Source organism: Triturus cristatus, chromosome 1_1 (assembly GCF_964204655.1).
Source record: "Triturus cristatus chromosome 1_1, aTriCri1.1, whole genome shotgun sequence".
Lineage (NCBI taxonomy): Eukaryota > Metazoa > Chordata > Amphibia > Caudata > Salamandridae > Triturus > Triturus cristatus.
In genome coordinates this window covers 186809700-186834051 of record NC_140579.1, presented here as the reverse complement: position 1 = coordinate 186834051, position 24352 = coordinate 186809700, and the positions used below count along the sequence as shown (strand labels likewise).

Genomic DNA, 24352 nt, shown 5'->3' with positions numbered 1-24352 from the left:
AAGCTCTTTTATTTAGGGGGATCGGTGCTGTGGAGGTCTCTCTGGCTGGCACAGATGGCAGCCGGGTGAACAGCACGCAAAAATGATGTGCCACTACCGGCCAGTCAGGTAGAATAAAGCACTTCTAAGCGAAAACAGGTGCTGCTTGGCAGGCTCCAGCGACGTCTTTTCAGGCACACTCTAACTGCCGCCAGGCCTGCTGTTGCTTGTGCCCTCTTGGCCCCCGTGCCCAGCCAACCGAAGAGTTCAGGCCCAAGACGAAACCAAGCAGTGAAGCGCTCGGTATGGAGCATATACTCCCCAGCGCCTGTTTACCAGCAGCAGTCCGGTGAGTCATTCATGCATTCTCGGTCTACAAACTCTGTACTGATCTCTGCAGCATTTGATTAATACTAGATCGCAATGTCAGTTAGTGCACACCATTCATTTCAGACTGAGCCTGGCAGTTTATTTCTTCACACACAGGACAAATTGTATTTATGTTGAAACTGCGATAAATTGTCAGTCAATATCCAGCGCAGAATAGCTGTAACCAGATAGGAACAGAAGTGTGTCCTTTTTAGGTCTCGCCTGCGAACGCAGCGCGAAGCGCTGTGAGCAAGCGAGATCTATTGTTGCTGACTTGCCTCGGAAGTGGGACAGGAGATGTGCACGCGCAGGCTTTTGGCGGATTTGAGTTGGTGTACGCGCCTACAGCCACGCGGCGTGCACATCTCCTGTCCCCCTTCCCTCGCAAGCCAGCATGCAGTTTCACTTTCGTCAACACGCACGTCCTAGTTGATCTTGTTTTGTTTGTTGCTGCGGTGTAACTTGTTTTAAATTGCAGTGCCTTTAGAAATTTGTAAACTCGTGTGATTGTTGCTTTCACATCCCGCGCTTGCAGCGCTCGTTAATGGTTGATTTACATATGGATTATTTAAAATCGTTTCCACAACTTTGATCTCCTGGGATCGTACCGAAGGCTGGAAACTCGCCAGACGTGCCCGGCACCGGTGCGCATGAGCCGCCCCGCCCCGGCCACTAGGTGAAGCGGTTGCCTCTTGGGTCCGATCAACAGCCATCGCTCGATCTGCACCGAAACAGAAGGAAGCCCCGTGCCCCAGTCTCCGTACTGCAACAATGCGCTTCTCGGCGAGGGACATAGCGCTGCTCCTTTTAGGTAAGTTTTAGGGCACTAAATCTGGATCGTTGATGTACGTGTGTGTGTGCATTTGTGTAAGCGCAGCCCCTGCATGTCAACGATATCGAGACGATAAAATGCAGAGATGGAAACCCTTGACCTGCAAATTAGGAAAGGAGCTCTGCAACTCACCCAAACCACTGTGCCACAATGTGTTTTTCTGTGCATTCTTGAGGCCTTATAGGGGCCACCTAAAGTATTCCGTATCCGGCGTGTGGCTGAGGGCCAGCTTTAGCGTTGTAGGCACCCGATGCGACAGTCATTTTTAGTGCCCCCACACCCAGGATCTCCTGCTCGGATTCTCTCACTACCTCCAGGCAAAAGTGCCCCTCATGTCTACAGTAATAAGTTACTGCTAAACACAGCGCCCCCCCCCTTTCCCCACCCAAGGTCAGCGCCCTGTGCGGCCGCACCTGTCGCACTGTCCTAAAGATGGCCCTGTGTGGCTGTAATGAGCTGTATATAATCACATTGCAGCACTAAGAAATAATGGTAGTGGTGACCCAGAATGTCCTTTAAAATCACATATCGCAGTGCAGTCAGTGCTTCCTCCTTTCAGTGTGTACAACCAAGGGTGTGCACCATGCGAGGACCTGCTTTCGTGTGCGCAGAGATCTCAGGGGCACTATGTCCAGTATCAGTACGTAATATTAATATTGTTATTGGATTTGCCTCCCATTGTTAACACAGGTCCACAAGTACCAGAATGCATGTGTAAAACAACAGTACGAAATGGGCTATTCACGCCTACCATTGAAATAACAGAAGAATCTTTCCTTTTTGTTCAGGGAAGAGAGAGGGATAAAGTTGTATCTCATTACTCATATTCCTGGAAATCCTTTGCGGTTAGAACATTGTGTGCTGCCTTGAATTGTGACTTTGTTTATTTTTGTTTAAATTTCTTTATTGATTTTAAGATAGCCATATCACACATAAAAATGGCATACATTCCATAAACCCTACGTAGGCTACAAGTTCAGTTTTACACATCTCGGTTTTTTTTTACCGAAACAGTTCATTGTTAAAGGGAGCATGATCACAGTAATCAATATATATGCAGTGTTTCTTTACAGCAAAACGCATATAGCAGTCTTTTGGCCAACATACCTCCAGCAAAGAACTGTGCAGTGTGCACATTAGTGTACAGGCCAGGGCTGTTTCTTATGTATAGTCCTATGCTGTAAAGTGTGCCTGTAAGACACCCACAAGCAGGTGGGTTGGTAACCTGGACAGTATATGTGCGAGTGCACCGTGCAATAAATATCACATTTATTTCGGCAGTGGGGCGTCAGTGAGTCACGCAGCTCCTTCTTTACACCAAGAAGTGAAATGAGTGCAATATTGTGATTCCCGCACGTGCTCATGTTTTTAAATAGATCTACGTCACTGTTCGGTTTGTCTGACCCATGGATATTTGGGGTCCTTGTTGTAGCGCTGCATTCCACAATGAGGTTGCTTCAGAGCGCTGTGGGGTGCATGCTTACAGTGCAGGGTTACAGTCTTACGGCTATTGCCTACAGACGAACCATGAGATAAAACACAGTACAACGGTCTACGCTCAAACGTTCTTTGTATTAACTGTGGTATCGGGTCCCTCAATCAGGGTCATTGTTTTTAAAGTAAATATAACATAAGACGCACATTATTTAATGTTAAGGATCTTCCATTCTTCGTGAAATTCTTTTATTCCATGTCGGTATATTTAATGTGATAGACCTATACATGGATGTGCATGACCTCACATGCCTTGGAATATGTAATGTTTTGGGGTATATTAAATATGACGTACTTAACAATTACAGTGCCTGACGTCATATACTTTAAAAGATTGTATTTAAGTTGTCCAGCTGCGGAAAAGCAAACATTAATGGTCTGAGTCAAACATTTTATCGTTCCTTTCAGATTTGTTGGAAGTGATGCATCTCCTTGGCCTGACTTCGACTAGGGTCCCTGGCTCTATATGTGCCATTCTGCACTTGTTTTCTCCTGTCCCCTTCGCTGCCCCCGTGATTCTGTGCCTTTTTCTCCTTCTGTCCCCTTCGCTGCCCCCGTGATTCTGTGCCTTTCTCCTTCTGTCCCCTTCGCTGCACCGTGACACAACCGTACACACAAGCACACCCAACCACACAAAAACAAGCCCACACACAAGCACAACACACACAACCACACACACACCCACAACCACACACACACAACCACACACCCACCCACAACCGCACATACACCCACAACCGCACACACACCCACAACCGCACACACACAACTACACCGTCAGTGCACACTTTCACCAGGCACAGACACCATCAGTCAGTGCACGCTTCCACCAGGCACATTCCACCGAACGTCAGTGCACGCTTCCACCAGGCACACACACACCACCGGACGTCCGTGCACGCTTTCACCAAGCACACACACACCACCAGCCGTCAGTGCACGCTTTCACCAGGCACACACACCACCAGCCGTCAGTGCATGCTTTCACCAGGCACACACACCACCAGCCGTCAGTGCACGCTTCCACCAGGCACACACACCACCAGCCGGCAGTGCACACTTCCACCAGACACACACACCACCAGCCATCAGTGCACAATTTCTACAGGCACACACGCCACCAGCCATCAGTGCACACATCAATTGTTAACGCATCCACAATTAACTATTGTAGCAATCGCAATATGGCGCACTTTACTTTTACACATATTCATCTAAAGCGCAGCATGCCACCATTGCTACAAAAATACACATTTTTTTGACCTACAATTTATAGACTTTTGTTGCAATTGGTGTTGCAATATTTTGCAATGCCAATGGCTCAAACTTAATTAATGCGAGACCTATTGCATTGCAAATGCTTGTTGGCTCAGTAGTGGCTAGTTACTTCTATGTTACAGTGCTACGAGGACCCAGCCTGCGACTGTAGGTACATGAATTTTCACATTGTTTTACAGTATATGCTAGCCTACCACAACATTTACAGACATAGTTCATTATAAAGCAAGTGTAAACTTTCATTTATGGGGTTTTGCTCCAGTTGCAAGATATTATTAGAACTTGTGGATAAGTTCTGATATTTATCTCTTTCCGTGCACCTCATTACATAGTTTTTACTCATCAGAAAGTGTCACTCGAAATGTCACACAGTTAGCAGTTAAATGTCATTCACAAGTCCACCAATACCTTCCATTTCTAGTGCTTCGCATCAGTTTTAAAATCATCTTAGACTTTCTCTTTGCTCAAATGGGTGTAATTTCTGATTGTGTGTATATATATATATATATATATATAAAGTGTCACTCACAGTCGGTGAAATGTCACTCATAATTACACTAAAATTATGCAAATGTCACACATAGCCATCTGAAACCTTGGCAGCTATGCAAATAGCAGATTCTACACATGGTTTTAAGCAGTGTCAAGGCCAAATAGGCTTGACGTTGGTTTGATTGATACTTTGAGAGGTCAGCGAGTCCATGGGTAAGTCCTGGTTCCCAAACAGGCACAGTAGAAGAAGTGTGATTTCATTTTGCATAGGCTCCCGTAGTATGTGTAAACTTAATTTAGGGCCGAGGAGCAGTTAACTTAAGGCCCTGCCAAGGGCTGGAATCTGGATAATTTAGTTCTGTGTGCGGCACGCAGCGTGTGCAGATTTGTTTTCAGATTGCCATGTCCTGCAATGATTTTAATTGTCTACATAGCCACTGACTAGACCTTACAGTTAAATATAATCAATTCGCATCGGGATGGTGAAGAGAACGTTCTCTTTACAAGACGAGCACAAAGCCATTTTATGAACATAAGACATTTGCAGCGACGTGAAAACACATCCAGTCCTATTAATAAGGTCTCTTTTCATACTTGACTCCACTCATAAAGCCGCAGGAAGGTCGTACAATCTGAGAAGATAACTTTGAGAATTACAAGTGTAAAGACATGTCAGCACCCGGAGGGGCACAATTTTGAGGCATGGTGGGTGTCGCAGCCTTTTGTGATCCTGCAGTTTAACAAGTTTAATATTTTCATGTTAAAGTAATACCTGTTATTAACGTGATTTGAAGCCAAATGGTAAATACTATGACCATGTCATTAAGTACAGGTATTTCCTGCTCAGGCACTCCCTCCTCTAGGAATACACCACATGAAGATACCTTTAATGCAATTACAGTTGGAAAGTGGTCTCTCTTTGTCTTTCTCTGTCTCCCACACTTTGTTCACTAACTTTTTCTGCCCCTCCCTCTCTTTCCCTGCCCCTCTGACTCTGTTTTCGCTCTCTATTGCTCTTGTTTTTTCCCTCTCTTTCTTTATATCCTTTTGTCTCTTACATGCTCCATCTTGATGCTTCCTTATATTTTTCGTTTTCCGTCGAAGCCTTTACCTCTCTCTTTTATTACATGCTTGTCCTTCTCAGAACACCACAGTGTGACAGCATTTTGAGTAATCAAGCACTGACTTATATTTCGTTTTGATGAGAAAGACGATGTTGATGGAAATGGTGTAGCCCTCCCACGAGCCTGATAGTTTTTTCTGCAAGACATTATATTGAAAGCATGGCAACGTGTTTTTGTCCAAACTGGCACACATTATGTCACTTTATAAAAAAAAAAAAGATTTGTAATCTGAAGTTTGTATACATCATCCCAGAGGAAGGATATCCATAAAAAATTGCTGTGGCTTTCTCTTCCTAGATAGATAGATAGATAGATAGTTGTTTCTCAACCTACAGCTATGAATTTATTCTCATGTTCATGTTAGAACGTGAAAACCTTTATCTCGGTTTTCTTACAATATCAAAATCCTTGCAAATCATTTTGAAACAAAAGGTACTTGTGGGTTATTGTAGGGAGTGCAAAAATGGGTGCTAACAGTATATTTTGTACTACCTTTGCATAAGAACCCAAGAGCCGAGCACAGCCTGGGCTTACTCTGGTTTTGCACTTGCCTTTACCATCAACTATTGCTTTTTTAAAAGACTTTACTAGAGAAGAATTGTTGCCCATAGCTTTTGTAAATGCACGCTTTTAAACGCAGTGTTGTACTAGCATATCAGGCATTGCCAAATCTCAGTGTGCCTGACAAGCCTGTCCAACTCTTTTTAAATATAGAACACCCATTAGAGGCAACTTTCAAACTCACAAGATATTTAATCGTATGCAGGCAAGTACGCCCTCACACATTCTTTTTTATGGTATAATCCAAGTGAGCTTCAGAAACAGTTTTGAAAAACTCAAACATCACTATTTCATTGTTCATTACTTTCAGTAAAATTACGTTTATTGTTGCATTTGCTTATGAGAAAGGCTCCCTTGCTGAAATTCAGATCGGTTACATCTAACTTTTAACAGTGCGAGTTGCGGATGTGGGTGAAGCCAATAGACTAAGTGGGTGGAGCCGGTGGAGGAAGTGGGTGGAGCCGGAGAAAAGTAGGTGTGGCCGCCGACAAACATTTGAGCACCTGGACTTCATATTTTACAAATTAAGCACTGGTTAGGACCATAGTAATTGGCCAACGTATAGGGCCGAGCTGAGATTTTTACTATAGCTACTATCCATCTTCCAGCTTTATCTGATACAAAAGAGTCCAGATTCACTTGTAGCCCTCGTTTGATTAAAATTGCTACCCCCTTTGTCACGGCTGATTGAGCTGTGCATGCCACGTGGGTGATCAATTTCGTTGACCTAAACAGATCTGTTGCTTCCTTCTCTGTTAGGTGTGTCTCTTGAGCAATTATAATTTGAGCTGAGCAATCTTTAAGATACTGGAGTATTTTCGCCCTCCTTCCCCTAACCTTAAGACCATTTAAATTTCAAGACTTTTTAATTATACCTTCCTTCCTCTCACCCATCATCGATGACCACTAAGTGAATAATCTGCTTCTGAAACATTAAAAGAGACTTCAGAGGAACTATTTCTTCTTTTTTTCCTACTGATCCCCACTCTGTGCACCCTGCGCCCCCCGCTCCCATAGAAAAACCCTCCCTAACTCTACAAGGCCAAAGGCCATATGGGTTCCCTCTCGCAGCGAACGATCTTCTAAAATATTCACCATCTGAGTAAGCCTGTCTTAAACAAGCAACTCTGGAGAGAAAAAAAATAGCTAAGAGAATTAGCACTAAATGTGCTGTGTTGACCTACAGCATGCATGTTTTTAGATCCCATTAAAAGAAGATCACAGAAAGATCTCAGATTCCCAATCAGTTAAATTCATCACCAGTATAACTTCCTACCTCTAAGGTGAGCTGCAAGAGTGTTCACCAAGGTGCTATTGGCTCTGCTTCTAAGGTGGTCATCTTTTTTAACACCACTTGGGCAACTGGTTAATAACAGCCCTTTAAAAGTGACAACTAACAAAGAATCAACAAATATAATAAACTGGGTGACACCCACAGACTGCTTGGAAATCTGTGGTGTGATTAAATCCAGAGTCTCATTTTTATTTTAGAAGAGGTGCTCATTATGCATAACAGTCTCTTATGTATTTTTGTAGTGTATTGTATTTGTTTATGGTTTGTTTGACATTTTGTATGAGCTAACCTGTTCTTATTAACGTATGACAAACAATTATTCAATAAATATTTTTGATGCTTTTATATATAAAGTAATTTGTTGCCATCCCCTTTTGAAATTCCTTTTCTCTAAAAAATATTGTATGTGCACGTTTTTGAGCAATGTTTACTCTGAATGTGAGTAACAATCAAGTAGTTCACAATGGAGATTCTTTTTTATGATTAAAGCTTTGCTTACAGGGATAATTTTGTAGAGTTGTTATCAAGACGTTTGTCAGGTTTTCAGCATTTTTTTCAAAACCAGTCTCTTTTGCACAGTAACATATCCGTGCGGTAGTGGGATGGTGACAGTGATTCTGAACAATCATGCACTAGCTCAGGTTCACAGGACCCATGTTTCAGCTATCAAGATCCATCAGATGGTATTTTCTTTAGGGGAAGGTTGATGAGTACCCCACAGAGGGAGGGGACATGACGAACCCTGGAACAGAGGGAGGGCAGGGAACAAGTATGGGACAGGGGCAACAGATCTGTACGTTTCCAAATAGAGAACCACAGAGAGATCCAGACTCGGAGACAGTACTACATGTGGTGAACACTTCTAACTTAAACCTGATTGTTAACCTTTCCAACCATGTACTTTCAGCAGGGACACAACAGATACTGTCTAAGGACCTTTCATTTGTACCCACCACAATACCTTAAACTTTCAATATAAAAATGGAACTGCATCAGATTTTCATTACTTTAACAAGGTACCTTCCCTTCCCACTTTTTCCACAACAAGGTTAAGAACGCCTTTTAATTTCACACCACCAGCACACCATGTCCCATAAGGTTCATGCCTTTGAGCAGGAAAGAATATGTGAAATAGTACAATTCTAAGGATGGGTGTTGCACCCTGGAGTCACTCAAACAAAACAGGAATATAGTGATCAAGTCAGTGGACAAGGGTGGGGCGACTGTAGTGTACAACACTAAGGACTACGAATTAGAGATCATGTCCCAATTAAATGATGCCGCTAATTATAAAAAACTTAAAGGGGACCCCACAAAAGAAATATCTGACCTCATAAAGAGGGTCACTGATGAAGGACTTTTGGAAGGTTTCTTAAAGAGTGACAACATGACTACCTGAATAAAACACAACCACTTATGGCTCACATCTATACCCTACCGAAAATTCCCATATGGAAAAACCTCCTGGCCGCACAATAGTTTCAGGCTGTGGGTTCATTCTTGAGCCCCTCTGTAAATATGTAGACCTTTTTCTCAAACCTTGAGTGGAGCCCACCAGGTCCTATCTGAAGGACATAGTGGATACAATCAAACCGATTCACAACTATGCCTTTACACCCACAGAACAAATTTTGGTAATCATGGACATTATCTCCCTATATACTAACATTCCTCAGAGTCCAGCCCTTGAGGTTTTTAGGGAGGTACTTGATAAAAGACCCTTAGCCACTCAAGTTCCTACAAAATTCATAGTGGATCTCGGATATAGCAATGACAAATAATGTTTTTTTCTTTTTCCAAGGTCACTACTTCTTGCAAACAAGGGGTGTTGCCATGGGAGCTAGGTTCGAACCTGATCTGGCCATACGTTATATGAATAACTATCAGCACAAATACATATATGTTAACAATTATTTTTTTGAAAATATCACGTTGTGGAAGAGATACATCGACTATGTGCTCATGATCTAGACAGGGAGTGTCTTCAGAGGTTCCATTCATGGCTCAATGATAGGTACCAGGATATCAAGTTCTCTCTAGAATACAACAATCTTGAGATATTTTTTTTTTTGTCATCCCTTTTTTTATTTTTTATTTTATTTTACCTTACAATAGATTACAAAGTCAAATAATTAATTACATGACGTAGTCCCACCCCCACCCCCCTCCCCGGGTCCATCAACATTATCAGTGAGTATTACAAGCAGTGAGAGTCTACAGAATAATGGGGAATCAACGTAACAATACTTATGCGTTAAATCCTATACGGAAGAAAGAAAGAACGAAGAGAAAAAGAGAAGAACAGAAGCAAAACAGCGAAGAGCATAAGAGAGGGCAAAGAAGAGAGGGAGGAAGAGAGGGGAAAGCGGGTGGAGGAGCAGCAGAGGGAGATGTGAAAAGAAAGGTAAAGAAAGGAAGACATAAGGACATCATGAAGACATAAGACATTACTATAATTCCTGTACATTCACTGTATTGAGCCACCTGGTTAGGGGGTCCCATATCTCTAGCCCTTTTTTGTTTTTTGCAAGTCTGCCTTTTTTGGCATATATAGCCTTCTCCAGTTTGTAAGTAGCCAACGGTCGAGCCTGCCATTGGGCAAATGAAGGAGGGTTCAGATCTTTCCAGTATGAAGCAATACAAATCCTGAGAATAGTCATTGCCACGAACAGTAGAGCTCCCTCCGTCTTCATGTCGTTCGATCGTGTCATACAGCCCCAGCAGAATAGTGGTTGGTGTGAGTTGGATGTCTAAAAATAGAACTCCACCCAAAAACCGCTGCACTTTATCCAGTAAAGGTTCTAACTTTGGGCAGGTGGTAAACATATGCACCGAGTCTGCACTGAACTTGGCGCATCTCAGACACGTTGTTCCCCTACCTGCAATTTAGCTGACAGCAGATGGGTTTGTGCCAGACTTAGGGCATGACAGAAGGTGTTAGGGGGGACATTCAGTTTCAGCTGCCACTTTTTGTCTGTTTTACATAAATCATCGGGCATTCGTTTATTTAATATTATATAAATACTTCCAATCCGTGGTAGGCTTGGCCTCTGTAATTTGTCCATAAGGTCGATCTTTGCAAACCCTGCTATTCCACCAGACTTGTGTGTCAAATAGCCTGTAATAGCGTGGTACTGAAATAACTGATTGTTGTTCAAATTATAGCAGGTTTTAAGATCACTGAAAGACCGGGTGCCTTCGGAAGTCATCACATATCCCAGTTTAGAAATACCGGCTTGATACCACTGTGGAAGGTATGCTTTTTCAAAAGTAAGTGGTAGGTTATTATTATTTCTGATGGGGGTATAATGATTTAATTTGCCAAGTCCAAGCAGTTTACGTATATTAGAGAAAACCCTGTAAGCGTTCGTTAAAGTCTTGAATCTGACCCGCTTATAGTAACCGAATTCCAGCTGCCGCCAGAGACAGCCCCTAACGCTTTCACCTAATAGTGCTGTGTAGGGAGAGGGCAGTCCTGAGGGGTTCTCAATGGAATGATCGTGCATTAATTCGGAGGTATATTGCAGAGCGGCAGCCCAATAATACAGTTTTATATTAGGAAGAGCCCACCCTCCTCTATCTCTAGGTAGTGAAAGTAATTTAAAGGCCCTTCTCGGCTGTGAGTAGACCCAGATGAATTGGGAGAAGATTTGTTCAAATATATGCAACATTTTGTTGTTAAACTCTATGGGATTGTCCTGAAAAAATAAAGTAATTTGGGGAAAAAGGTCATTTTTAAAACATTACATCTCTCTACTATTGTCAAATGTAAGTTGTTAATTTTTTTAAGTGACTTCTTCATATCAGCTGCTAACGGGATCAGATTTTCCTTTACTATTGAGTCTAGGTCCACTACTATATTAACCCCTAGGTATTTGGCCTTCTGAGTTACTCTATCGTCAGCCCAGTTTATTTTCCCATTTAAGATAATCTGCGTTTTTGTTTTGTTAAGGGCATATCCAGATACCTTCCCTAATTCTTCCAGATACCTTCCCAAATTCTTCCAGATACCTTCCCAAATTCTTCCAGATACCTTCCCAAATTCTTGAGATCATTGTCCTTGATATTACCATAAGAGCAGACAATAGCCAACTTTACACTACACTATTGAGCCAAAAGAGTCAGATGAACACCCTATTGACATATTCAAGCCATCACCCAAGAAATCTCTGTGACAACTTGCCATATGGCTGATTCCTTAGAATGCATAGGAATAGTCCCCATAGAACTGACTATTTTAAAGAATCTAATGACCTGTTGTCGCATCTAGCCATACAGGGATATCCCAAAGGACTACTTAAGAAAATCATGCAAGAGGGCCTGGTATTGTCCCCTTGAGGCACTTCTTGAACCCAAACAGCGATCAGACCACTCTAAAGAATGGATGATTTTTGTGACCTCCTTCTGCACACATAGTAATAATATTAAAAAGATCATTAATAAACATCCGAATTTGGTGGCAGATGAGGTCGATACTAGTGAGCTACCGATGTAAGCCTTTAGGAAGGGTAAAAGTGTGAAGGAACACGCAGTGAGCTCCCTTCTAGGTGATGTCATTAAATCGAATCTTTTCACCCAGTGGAACTTACCCCAAATCGTTGGTCATTTTAAGTGCGGGGGCTGTAAAGCATGTGGAATTACCATTGAAACCAAGACTTTTAGACATAATGACTGTACTTACACATTGAAGTAGTAGGAAGCTGGCTCTTTATCCTGTATTTCAAAAAGAGGTATACTGTGTAAAGAGTCCACATATTCCCTTATATGTGGACAGGGGCTTGCTCTAGCAATCCCAAGGCGCTCTTCTAGGGGTTAGTGTGGTCAAGCAGCCATAAGTTTGATTGGAATAATGTTGATTTTCTTTAACCCCTTTGCTGCTAGGCCTCCCCCCCCATGCTAAGCCTTTTTTTTTGGCTATTTGGGGTAATTTACGCTTAGGCCCCTGTAACCTTTTGACCACATAAGGTATCCACGCCAAATTTGCATCCTTCTCTTCCAACATCATGGGGATTTCAAAGGTATGTTTGTTGATTCCCCTGGAGGGGACCCAGAAATTAGCCAAAATACAGCAACATTTATTTTTTGGGGGACAAATAGGAAAAAAGTGCTGCAGATGAAAGCGTCCGTTTTTTTCCCTGCAAATGGTATCAACAAAGGGTTTGTGGTACTGAAATCACAATCTTCTCAGCTTTCAGGGATTGACAGACTTTTGTCAGAAAACCTAAATCTTTTACACATTTGTGGCATTCTACTGGGACATTTTTGCTATTTTTGTGCTTTCAACCTCTTTCCAGTTAGTGGTAGAAATGGGTATTAAAGCAATAATGGATCCTGGAAAGCTATACATTTGAGAAACGTAGACAAAATTCAGAATTTAGCAAGGGGTCATTTATGTAGATCCTTCAAGGTTTTTTTTTATAGAAGCAGTTGAAAACAGGAAAAATTTAAAATGAGTTGAAAAAAACAGCCATTTGTGCCAATGTTTTCACCTATAACTTCTTTTAAATGTGACAGATTTTTAAAAGCAATATACTGTTACATCCGCTGGACCCTTCTGGTTGTGGGAATGTATAGGACTAGTTGGTTTACCAAGAACCAGAGGAGCCCAGAGGCAATAACTAAGCAGCTTCTTGTAATTTTTTTTTATTGTGCACCGGGTATGTAGCAATTAATTTGGGGTAATATAAACAGTGAACAATCGGTATGAAAGACACCTATGTATTTCTGAAATGGGAACAAAATATAGAGTTTAGAAACAGTAGCTATTTCCACATCTCTGAAATTGTGGGTACCCATACTAGAATTTGAATTATAGGACATTTTTCAAAGTGTCTTACATTTGGAAGGCAGAAATGCATAGAAAGTCAATAGGTAATAACAGTTGCTCTACAATTCTGTGTTCCCCTAAGTCTCCCGATAAAAATGGGACCTCACTTGTGTGGGTAGGCCTAGTGCCCGTGACAGGAAACGGCGCAAAATGCAACGTGGACACACACATTTTTACCGTGAAAACTGACCCTTTTTCTCCAAAGTGCCTAGCTGTGGATTTTGAACCCTAGCTCTGCCGTCACCTAGGGAAACCTAGCAAATCTATAATGTTTTTAAAAATAGACACCCAGGGTAATCCAGGATGGGGTGATTTGTCTGGCTCTCACCAGGGTCAGTTACCCAGAATCCCTTGCAAACCTCAAACTTTGTTAAAAAAAACACATTTTCCTCACATTTCTGTGATGGAAAGTTCTGGAATCTGCATGGAGCCACAAACTTCCACCCACCCCGCATTCCCCAAAGTCTTCTGATACAAATGGTACCTCACTTGTGTGGGTAGGCCTAGTGCCCGCGACAGGAAACGTCCCAAAACGCAATGTGGACACACCATATTTTTACAGTGAAAACTGACCTTTTTTTTGCAAAGTGCCTAGCTGTAGATTTTGAACACTAGCTCTGCCGGCACATGGGAAACTTAGCAAACCTATACACGTTTGAAAACTAGACACCCAGGGGAATCCAGGATTGGGTGACTTGTGTGGCTCTAACCAGGTTCTGTTACCCAGAATCCCTTGCAAACCTCAAACTTTGTCAAAACAAACACATTTTCCCAACATTTCTGCTATGGAAAGTTCTGGAATCTGCATGGAGCCACAAAATTCCACCCACCCCGCATTCTCCAAAGTCTCCAGATAAAAATGGTACCTCATTCGTGTGGGTGGGCCAAGAGCCACCGGCAGGGAAGGGCCCAAAACGTATTGTGGAGACATCACAATTACCTATCACAAAACAACCTGGTTTTACAAGGAGCGGTCACCTGGGTTTTTGGCCCCGGGCTCGGCGGCCATCCAGGGAACCCTACCAAACCCACACATTTCTGAAAACTAGACACCCGGGAGAGTCCATAGAGGTCTGGCCTGCATGGACCCCCCAACGTTTTCCTACTCAGAATCCCCTGCAAACCTCAAATTTAGTTGAAAAAAAACACTTTTTTCTCAAATTTCTGTGTGGGAAAGTTGTGGGATCATCGAGCTGGCACAAATTTCCTACCACCCAGCGTTCCCCCAGGTCTCCAGATACAAATGGTACCTCACTCGTATCGGTGGCCCAAGTACCCACGACAGGCAAGGGCCAAAAACATATTGAGGAGACTTCAAAATTACCTATCACAAAACTACCTGGTTTTGCAAGGGGGTCACCTGGGTTTTTGGCCCCGGGCTCGGCGGCCATCTAGGAAAACCTACCTAACCAACACCCGGGGGAGTCCAGGGAGGTATGGCTTGCATTTTTCTCGGGAGACCAAGGAGAATGCTGGGTAGTAGGAAATTTGTGCCTGCACGGTGATCCTACAACTTACCCACACAGAAATGTGAGGAAAATTTTACTTCCTAAGTAAATTTGAGGCAGAGGTGGATTCTGGGAAAGAAAACGCTGGGGGATCCATGCAAGCAACACAATCAGCCAGGAAGTCCGTACACGCACACAATCATCCACACACACCACCAGCCAAGTGCCATCCACGCACATCGCCAGCCAAGCGCCATCCACACACACCGCCAGCCAAGCACCATCAATGCACACTGCCAGCCAAGCGCCATCCATGCAGACCGCCAGCCAAGCACCACCCACGCACTCCCCCAGCCAAGTGCCATTCCCGCACACCCCCAGCCAACTTAAGCACCATCCATGCACGCAGCCAGCCAAGCACCAGTCCATGTACATCACCAGCCAAGCGCCACTCCAAGCACACCACCACCAGGCAAGCGCCAATCTACATACACCGTCATCAAGCGCGAGTCCACCCACACCTTTAGCTAAGTGCAGGTCCACACACACCGCAAGCAAAATGCCAGCCAGAGGGTTGGTACACCTAGACCATCAGCCAAACTCCAGTTTACACACACACAAACTCTCCCTGGTTTCTAGCGGTTTTCCACCCCCGCTTGGGTGTAGATGAGAATAAAAATATTACAGAAACAGCCAAAATGTTGCGATCCAGAAAGGCTGTGGCAGTTTTTTATGAGGGTGTGGAGGCAATGGCATGCCCATTTTGGGCAGCCCCCACCTCTACATATAAAAAAAAACAATCCATGGGGCCTAGTGGGCTTTCTGCCCCCCCCCCTCCCGAGACAGATCAGGGGCTATTGCCCCATCTGCCTCGGGGGTAGAGGGGGGCAGAAAGTGTGGGATTTTGGGTGCCATACCCATTTTGGGTAGCCCCCACCCCTATGCATAAAAAAAACATAATTCCTAGTGGACTTTCTGGGGCCATTGTCCCCATCTGCCTCCAAGGTGGGTGGGGCAGAAAGTCTGTGGATTTTTTGTTTTAGAGGTGGGGGCATTAGCATGCCCATTTTGGGCAGCCCCCACCCCTAAAAACAATTTTAAAAACATCCCTGCTATCTAGTGCGCTATCTGCTCCCCTGGGGGCAGAAGGACTGGAAGTTGGTGGGGGTGGGGGCACTGTCATGCCCATCTTGGGCAGCACCCACCCCTGGCATCTAGTAGGGGCAGATCGGGGGCTACTGCCCCGAGTGCCTCCCGGGGGGGGAAGAAAGACTGTTGGATTTTGTGGGGGTGGGGGCACTGGCATGCCCATCTTGGGCAGCCCCACCCCTAAATCAAATAAAAAAACATCCCTGGCATCTAGTGGGCTATCTGCTTCACGGGGGGCAGAGGACTGGAATTCTGTGGGGGCATTGGCATGCCCATCTTGTGCAGACCCCACCCCTAAATTCAATGACAAAAAAAATCCCTGGCGTCTATTGGTCTTTCTGTTCCCCCAGGGAGGCAGATTGGGGGCTTCTGCCCCATCTGCCCCCGGGGGGGGGCAGACAGACTGTACATTTGTGGGGGGGATGGGGGCATTGGCCTGCCCATATTGGGCAGCCCTCACCCCTAATTCAATTTGAAAAAATCCCTGGTATCTAGTGGGCTTTCTGCCACCCGGGGAGGGAGGGGGGGCAGATTGGAGGCTACGGCCAGCATCAGCCCCCCCGGGGTGGCAGAAAGACTGCATTTATCCACCTTAATATGGGAGAGCAAAGGCCCTTGCCTAAGGGGCCGCTCCCCCATCCCTTGTGCCGAGTGGGTGGATCCCTGCTTGGAGATCACCCTCCTGGGGGGAGTCCGTGTGCAGATGTGTGTTACGTCATCAGGTCAATGGGGATCAGTCTGGTCAGAAAGAGGCTGAAGGTTTGGACTGGGAAACCGGTCAGACTGAACCAACAAGGGGGCTCAAGTCTCACGATGCTCGGGAAAATGGGAACACTTCTGGTTCACTTCCACTCGGGCAAGGGGCAATGGGTGCATAGGTGTCTTGAGGCGTCGGGTTCTTAACAGCCTAATCACTCGCGGTCAGGGGGGGCTGCACAAAGAAGCTGCAGGCGGCGTTGAGGAGCCCCTCCTGGAAAAGGTGGGCTTCTTCTCTGGAGGGCTGGGGGACCATGCTGGCACCATTGGCCCATTTCAACTCGGGTTTGGAGCAACAGATGCAGCAGTGGTGCTTGTCGATATCGAGTTTATGTGGTCCGGAGTCCACACAGTTCCTTCTTTAGTACCTGCAGGGTACAGAGAAGCAGCTCCGCTGGTTGTTGGGAGTTCCTGTTTCTTGGCAGAAGTGCTAGTAGTCCTCCCAGGCTTTCGGGCGCAGAGCAGCTTACAGGATGAGTCAACTTTGGCACAATCATCTGGAACAGCAAACAGGCTGGCAGGGTTGACGTCAAGTGAGGTGCTTCTTCCACAGTTCTTGCTTTTCGCGGCTCTTCAGTCTTTCTTCTTTTTGGTTGGCAGTATCTGATTTTCTGGTGCCAGGGGCTCCCCTAAATACTAGATTTAGGGGCGTTTGGGGAGTGTAGGGTAGTGGCCAATGGACTACTGACCTCTGGGTTCACTATGCCTCCTATATGACCAATTCCTGTGGGAAGTGGGCATAAACCTGTCCAAGAGTTCCTAAGGTTGCCATCACAAAGAAGGCACACTTCTAATTTTTGGCTTTACTTCAGGTAGCCCACCTTAGGGGTCGAAATAGCCTGAAGGTGAACACACTTCTGACTATTAATTTTCCCGTCTGTTCAGGTGCCAAATGGGCCCTGGACAGAAGGGGGTCAGCATCCTCTCCTGTGAGGAAAGTCAGATTGACATACCAAAGAAGGTGGGCTCTTTGAAGCCCCCTGGCTTGGAATGCTAATACACATGTCGTCCTATGGGAGGGGTTGTAAACTCCCTCTTGCTCGAGCAGGCTTTGTTTCTGACCTCCTGAGAGCAAAGGCCATCACCTCTGGGGGTCAGAAGCTCGTCTTTGTTGACAGGCTGGCTAGGACCAGTCAGTCAGCACACTAGTTGGTAGGTTTTCAGGGGGTACCTCCAAGGTCCAGTCTTGGTGCATGTATTAATAAATACATCACTGGAATCAGTAGGGATTTATTAATATGAGATGTTTGATACCGAACATCCCTAGTTTCAGTGAAGCCATTATGTAGCTGGGAAACTTATTTTTACCAGGGTCCAGCATATGTCCTTAAAATGGCTGCTCTGGTCACTTGTACTGGCAGTAATGGGACTGGTCAGTACAGGGGCCTATCTGCTTGTGCAGTTACGCACACACATGTAGTATAGTACATCCTGACTTAGGGCTGTAAGGCCTGCTGTAGGGGTGACTTACCTATACGACATGCAGTGTCTGCAGGCATTCACCAAGGCACACAGCCTGCATTGGCAGTCTGAATGAGTGTGATGAGGGGTCGCTTAGGGTGGCACGATGTATGCTGCAGCCCTCAGGGACCCTCTTTAGTACTCCAGGCCCTAGGTACTAGGAGTACCATTTACTGGGGACTTACAAAGGGTACCAAAGGTATTGCCAATTAGGGAGACAATTGTAAAGTTTAGGGAAAGAGAACTGGCACTGGGAATTTGGTTAGCAGGAACCCGGAGTACTTTCAGTCAAAATTGCATTGAATAGTAGACAAAAAGTGGGGTTGCCAATGTCAAAAAGGGCACCTTTCCTACAGAATGGGCATACTAATTGTAATAGCACTGATGTTATCTATTTGATCAAGTACCCCTGCAACTTTTGCTGTTGGTCAAACCCGTAAGGTCAATGCTCGCATTCTGCAGCATTTCAGCCAAAATAGATGTAAGGTACAGGGGGCGTCTTTAGTGGATCATGTTACCTCCTTTGATCACCTAACAGAAAGTTTGAAATGTTTGGCTATCAAGAAACTCATCGCTATTCCATGGGGTTGAAATTTGTCTAACACACTAAATCTGCGTGACTGCAAGTGGATACATAATCTAGACACAGTGCTACATGGTTTAAATGAGTTTCAGAAAATAGCGAGAAAGGTTTCCACATTGAATAATGGTTGATCCTAAGTCCTTTGTAGCTTGAATCCATAGACATGATTTGTTCTCTTTTTTTTTTGTAAACTGTTTTATTGAGTTTTACATATATATATCAAGAGGGATACAGCTCTGTTAATTAAGATATACACTGGAGATAAAAACATGCATTTGTCTTTTGATTGCACAGGTTCTGCTAATGTACCATAGGTCTACCACTCTGACCAGCGTCCTGTCTGTGTTCCGCTGGTCCATGTATGCGTTGACTTCGGTCAATTTCATTGTTACTATAACACATGTATCTCCTTTGTGTTATGCAGTAATTGCGTCAGTGTAGTGCAACCGTAATATCCTTGGGGGTTAAACTGAACTGGGGACACACTGAGTGTATGAAGGTGTAGCATAACTGGCATGGACATGATTTGTTCGCTATCACTTTTTTTGCTGTTATTACCACCTAGATAGCAGATCTGATTGTAATCTGTTTTTTAATTGTTATTTTATGTGTGTGCCCGTTTTTCCACTTACCCTAAAATGTGTGAACCATCTTTATATGGAAAGAATTAAGAAAGTAATCCATTGGAAGGTTTTCCATCAATGTCCTGTATTATGATTGCCCATATATGCTCAGGTGACATGGCTATGTACATTGAAATTTCACTCTGTTTTCTATTTTTGTTTGTTATAAGCACATTATATGTGGTGCTTTGTTATGACCAGTAATATCAATTACAGTTGACGTGTTCATGTCTTCGGTGGGAACAACTCATTTCTCTGTTGCCCACCTTATATTGAATACTAACTTTTCTTTACATCTATTTCAACTATGAGCAAGACCTCACCCCTTGATACTTTTAGGACGTTTTTAGGTCTCGCCTAGCGTTGCTGCGCCAATGCGTAGCTCGATCGGCGAGATTTATTGCAGATGAGCACTTTGAGAAAAGGGATTGAAGCTCTGCCCCTTATTCCCATTGGCTTGCATCACTGTTTATGTTAAACGGTGGGCTGCCATTGGGAATAAGGTTTCTAGTGGGCCTCCTTGTCGCTTTTTTGGCCAGCCCACCCGGACTGGCTCTCCTGCTTTCCTTTTCTCGCAAAGGTATTTCCTATCTTAGGGGGCCAGCCATTTGTTTTCACTTAGCCCCGTGTTTATAAACAAGTGGCTGAATGAAAACAGATGGTGAGCGCTTGTTTTCATTCGGCCGGGAAGCGCGATGCAATTATAAACAAGCTTTTTCGGCCATGAAGCGCAATGTAAATTTAAACAAGCTTTTAATAAGCAGCGCGCCACAGGCAGCATGCTGAGCTGCTTACTAAAAGCATAAAATAGTGAAAAAATGAGTTTGTCGAGACCCGCCGTTCTTTTACTCGGCGCCGCTCGACAAACTCTGTTGGGCATTCTGCAAGCCCCGCCTCGCCCCACTCCAATGAAAGGCGCAGCTCGGCAAACTCTATTTTTCAATATTTGATGCTTTTAATAAGCAGCGCGGCATGCTGCGCTGCTTACTAAAGTTAGGAAAAAAGTTGGGGGGACTAATTCAGTTGAGGAACAACAGGGGCTGGAATTCAAAATACAACAAGCACAACCAAGAGTACCCCTGAGACCATAAATAGAAAAGTATTCACTTAGAGTCTAGCCACAGTACGTTGCCTACACTAAAGTTCCACTACAGAACATCATTGCATCATGAAAAACTTTTTTACAACTGTGAATCCAGGTATACATAAACTTATTACCATCACCACTAAGATTTTATCCAAAAGGTTATTTTTAATTCAATTATTCATAACCATTGCCACTTTTTTATTTCTTGTTAAGAAAATATCATTTTCGTTATTACAAAAATTAAAACGCCACAAAAACATTATTAAATCATAATTGATACATAAATAATAAGATATACACAAATTCTTAACATCTTTTTTGGTCCTAAAGTTGGAGAAACCAGATATTTATCATACATCGGGAAAATCATACATCATTGTTTCCTCGGTTGATTTTTAATTTTAACGGTCCAAAAAGTGAGAGGTAAGAGATAGCATTGGAATAGATTGTGAACAGTTATACCGCAATTAATTCAGTACATTTTGACATTTCATAGAGTCTCCAAAACGTATATCCTGTTGATGCTCTTGACCTCGTGCGTGAAGAAGGGAGAAGGTTGTGAAAAGTTGAGAAAGTGTGATTAAACCAAAAAGTAAGCCGACGCGTTTCGACCTTCAAGTGTGAGGACCACAATAATTCTCTAGGAAGGTCTTCCTCAGGGCTGTACTACTTTGTGTAGGACACTAAAGAAAAAAAATCAAATAACGATCAGTATGGTATCTACTCGTACTGTCCACCATACTGACTATAAAAGAGAAAAGTGCAATTTGCAAACTAAAATGCGAAAGGCAGAAGGGCAAATCATAGAGCTTCCATACCTGAAAAGATGGAATTGCAGGTCGCTTTTTGAAGAAACCACTTTGTTCTAAATGAAGGCAGCAGCCGCTGCCTATGCTTCTAAATTTCTGTAAATTAGAAAAAATATATATACATGTATATATATCTCTCTTTTAGCAACGTGGTTTCAAAAGGCATTACAAGTGGGTATCGATCTTACTGTCTTATTTCATCTGGCATATAGACGGATCAGCCAAACTGGGCTTAAAGGGCCTGAGTCAAACTCATGTACGTTTTTATGATAGCTAAACACCGAGTCATAGCGTTTATATTTTAGGAGCTACTTAAAAACGTGAGCAACATGATCAGTGCAGGCACACACATGTTTAAATTTGAAAAGAGAAAACTAGTTCATCTCTGTCTGAACATGAACTGTGCGACAACCCAAGGACAATGCACAGTGACATTATTAGTAAGATATACGTTGTTTCTCATTATACACGCATTGCGGTCGACATAAATTGTAGGGGAAGCAGGGTTTAATGCGTGGTCTCAACCAAACTTAAAAATTACGCACTTCTACCCTATCTTACACTAACGGTCTGATTAAGAGCATATCCTGAAATGTACACAATGAACGTAGTATGCGTTTCAAAACATTAAGTAACTGTTGCAGCATCAAGGTTGGTTAGTTGTTTATTCTACTTTGTGCCTGGTAAATCATAGCCTTGATACCGTATATTAAACGGACTAGACATACTCAGCATCTAGCGTATAGATGCTATTCTGCAATTAGAATGGCAGGGCATGTGTAGCGTTCACTTACGATAACACTTTCATACACTTCCCGAGTATCAGCGCATACCTTGTAATAGAGGTGGAACTTGCAGCCCTCTATTTAAATGCAGCCGACTAAAGTAATGTATGGTGCTCAACAGTGAAGCTTTAAATATGCTGTGTAGTAGCACACATTAGGATAGTAATGCGGGCTTTCAAACGTGGAGTACTCACATTGCCTGGATGCTGGCGCGATCTTAGTTAATCGACGTAATCCCCGAAGTTTATTCATCAAACGCACACGGTGCGTAATCACTTTCGCCGATTTCGTAAACGGTCGATCAGTATAGACACTTCAAACACTTCTTTCAAACGGTCATTTCCGGATCCCTAGTTCGCCGTGCGTTTATAAAGCTTTGTATAAGTGACTTCCTATAATGTGGGAGATGTCTAAACATGTGACAGCGCCATCTAGCTACGGAATTACTGAATTTCTTTTTCAAAAGTGTGAGACAAAACTTTATCGAGTATTGGAGTCGATCTCCACAATGGATGTTGTAAGCAAGAAAAGAGGTGTTCTTTTACACAGAGCATCAATTACGTCCAAGGCATCGACAGTACTTTTAAACATATATTTTGTACAAGGCGGAAACAGTGCTTGTTGTTACAATACAAGGGCACTGCTACAGTGCACCATAAGTGTGAAATTGTCACCCAATGACATACAATGAATGGTACTTACTCAAAATGCACAATTGGAATAAAAAGGGTGAACAGGGCACACAAATGTTACCAACTAGTAAATTGTTCAATATAGTGTACAGTTTTAAATACAATGCATGATCTCGGATAGCTCATTTAACCCAAAGACCAGAAAATTGTGCAATACAATGTACAATTTTTAGATACAATGCATGATTTCAGATAGCTCATTTAGCCCAAAGTCAGTAGTGCCCAATTTCAATACATATTTAGCTTCATAGTTAGCTAAAAGAGTGTCAATCATAGTGCCTTTAATCTGTTTTAACACTGTCCATTTTATTTCATGAGAGCCATGATTTTTTTCAATGCGGTGTTTCACCAGAGGAGCTGTTAAAGTCCTACATTTGATACGTGATCGGTGTTGGGTGATACATGTTCTAATCTGTTGAGTTGTCGTACCCACATAGGCTAGAGAACAAGGACACACTATGCAATACACCACATTTGTCGTGTTACAGTTAGTGAACTCAAAGTGTTTAATTATTCTATTTCTGTATTGGAATTGGCTGCCTTCAATAGTGCTGTCGCAAGATGTACAATTACCACACCGGTGATGACCTTGAACCGGAGGTAAAGACAACATCGATTGTATAGTAGGAGGGGATTTTATGGCATGTGTGTTTGCCCGCACCAAATGGTCTCTAATACTACGGTTTTTCTTCAACACAAAGATGGGGAGTGACCCAAAATAATCTAACCCTTTGACACATTGCCAGTTACGCAATCTTTTTGATTTCATTGGTGGATCCCGAGAAGGTTGTTACACAGACTAATGGCATTTCTGTGGACTTGTCTTTAGGTGTTAATAACGATTTCCTAGGGGTATACCAAGCCCTCTTCATTGCTCTTTTAGTTAGTCTTCTTGGGTAATGGCATTGGACCAGTTTTTCTAAAAGTTTTTTTGCGTTGACAAAGTAGTCCTCTTTCCGCGAGCAGTTTCGACAAATTCTCTAAAACTGGCTGAATGGGAGATTATCTTTTAGATTTCTTTGATGGAAACTGGAAAAATGTAATAACGTGATACGGTCAGTTGGTTTAGTAAAAAGGATAGTGAAAATCTTGCCGTTTTCATGTTTTATCATCAAAACCAAGAAATTAATTTCTTGGTTACTGGAATGGAAAATGAACTGGATGTTAAGATTCCTCTGATTTAACCAGGAGCTAAAGTCTTCTAGTTTTTGCTTCGGACCCCTCCACAACATAAATACATCATCAATGTATCTGTGCCAAATCTTTATATGGCCGCTCAAGTTGGGGCCGCTGCTGGTACTATCTGACTCAGGAGGTATTCTACGTTGTTTTCAGCCTACGACATTGTTGTTTTAAATTATTGCCATTTTGCACACTTAGAAAAGCCGCTATATTTGCACAGTCTGTTTTTAAAATTACTATAGTTGTGAACACATACCTAATCGTAGCTCCGCCCTACCTAGCTGCCCTTGACCCCGTTCCGTCACGGCCTGTGTCGATTGAGCGGAGGGTCGTTGGGGCTGGCATCCGCTTCCGGTCTGCTACCGGAAACTGCAGGTTAGTATTGCAGCCTCGTCCACCCTGCTCCCTATTTAGTTAGACAAAGGGCGCGGACGCGCGCAGCGCCGCTCAAGTTGGGGCCGCTGCTGGTGCTATCTGACTCAGGAGGTATTCTACGTTGTTTTCAGCCTACGACATTGTTGTTTTAA

At 43.5% G+C, this 24352-nt stretch overlaps 1 protein-coding gene and 1 long non-coding RNA gene across 2 annotated transcripts in view; both read right to left on the bottom strand.

Moving 5' to 3' along the window:
• LOC146869955 (testis-specific serine/threonine-protein kinase 4-like) overlaps nucleotides 1-24352 on the bottom strand; it is a 678484-nt gene that overhangs the window by 15198 nt on the left and 638934 nt on the right. The window lies entirely within an intron of this gene.
• On the bottom strand, nucleotides 20932-22290 carry LOC146869957 (uncharacterized). The gene is made up of 3 exons (XR_014981612.1): nucleotides 22146-22290; nucleotides 21176-21262; nucleotides 20932-21040 (listed from the first exon to the last, which is right to left on the bottom strand). It is a non-coding gene; the product is annotated as an uncharacterized LOC146869957 (long non-coding RNA).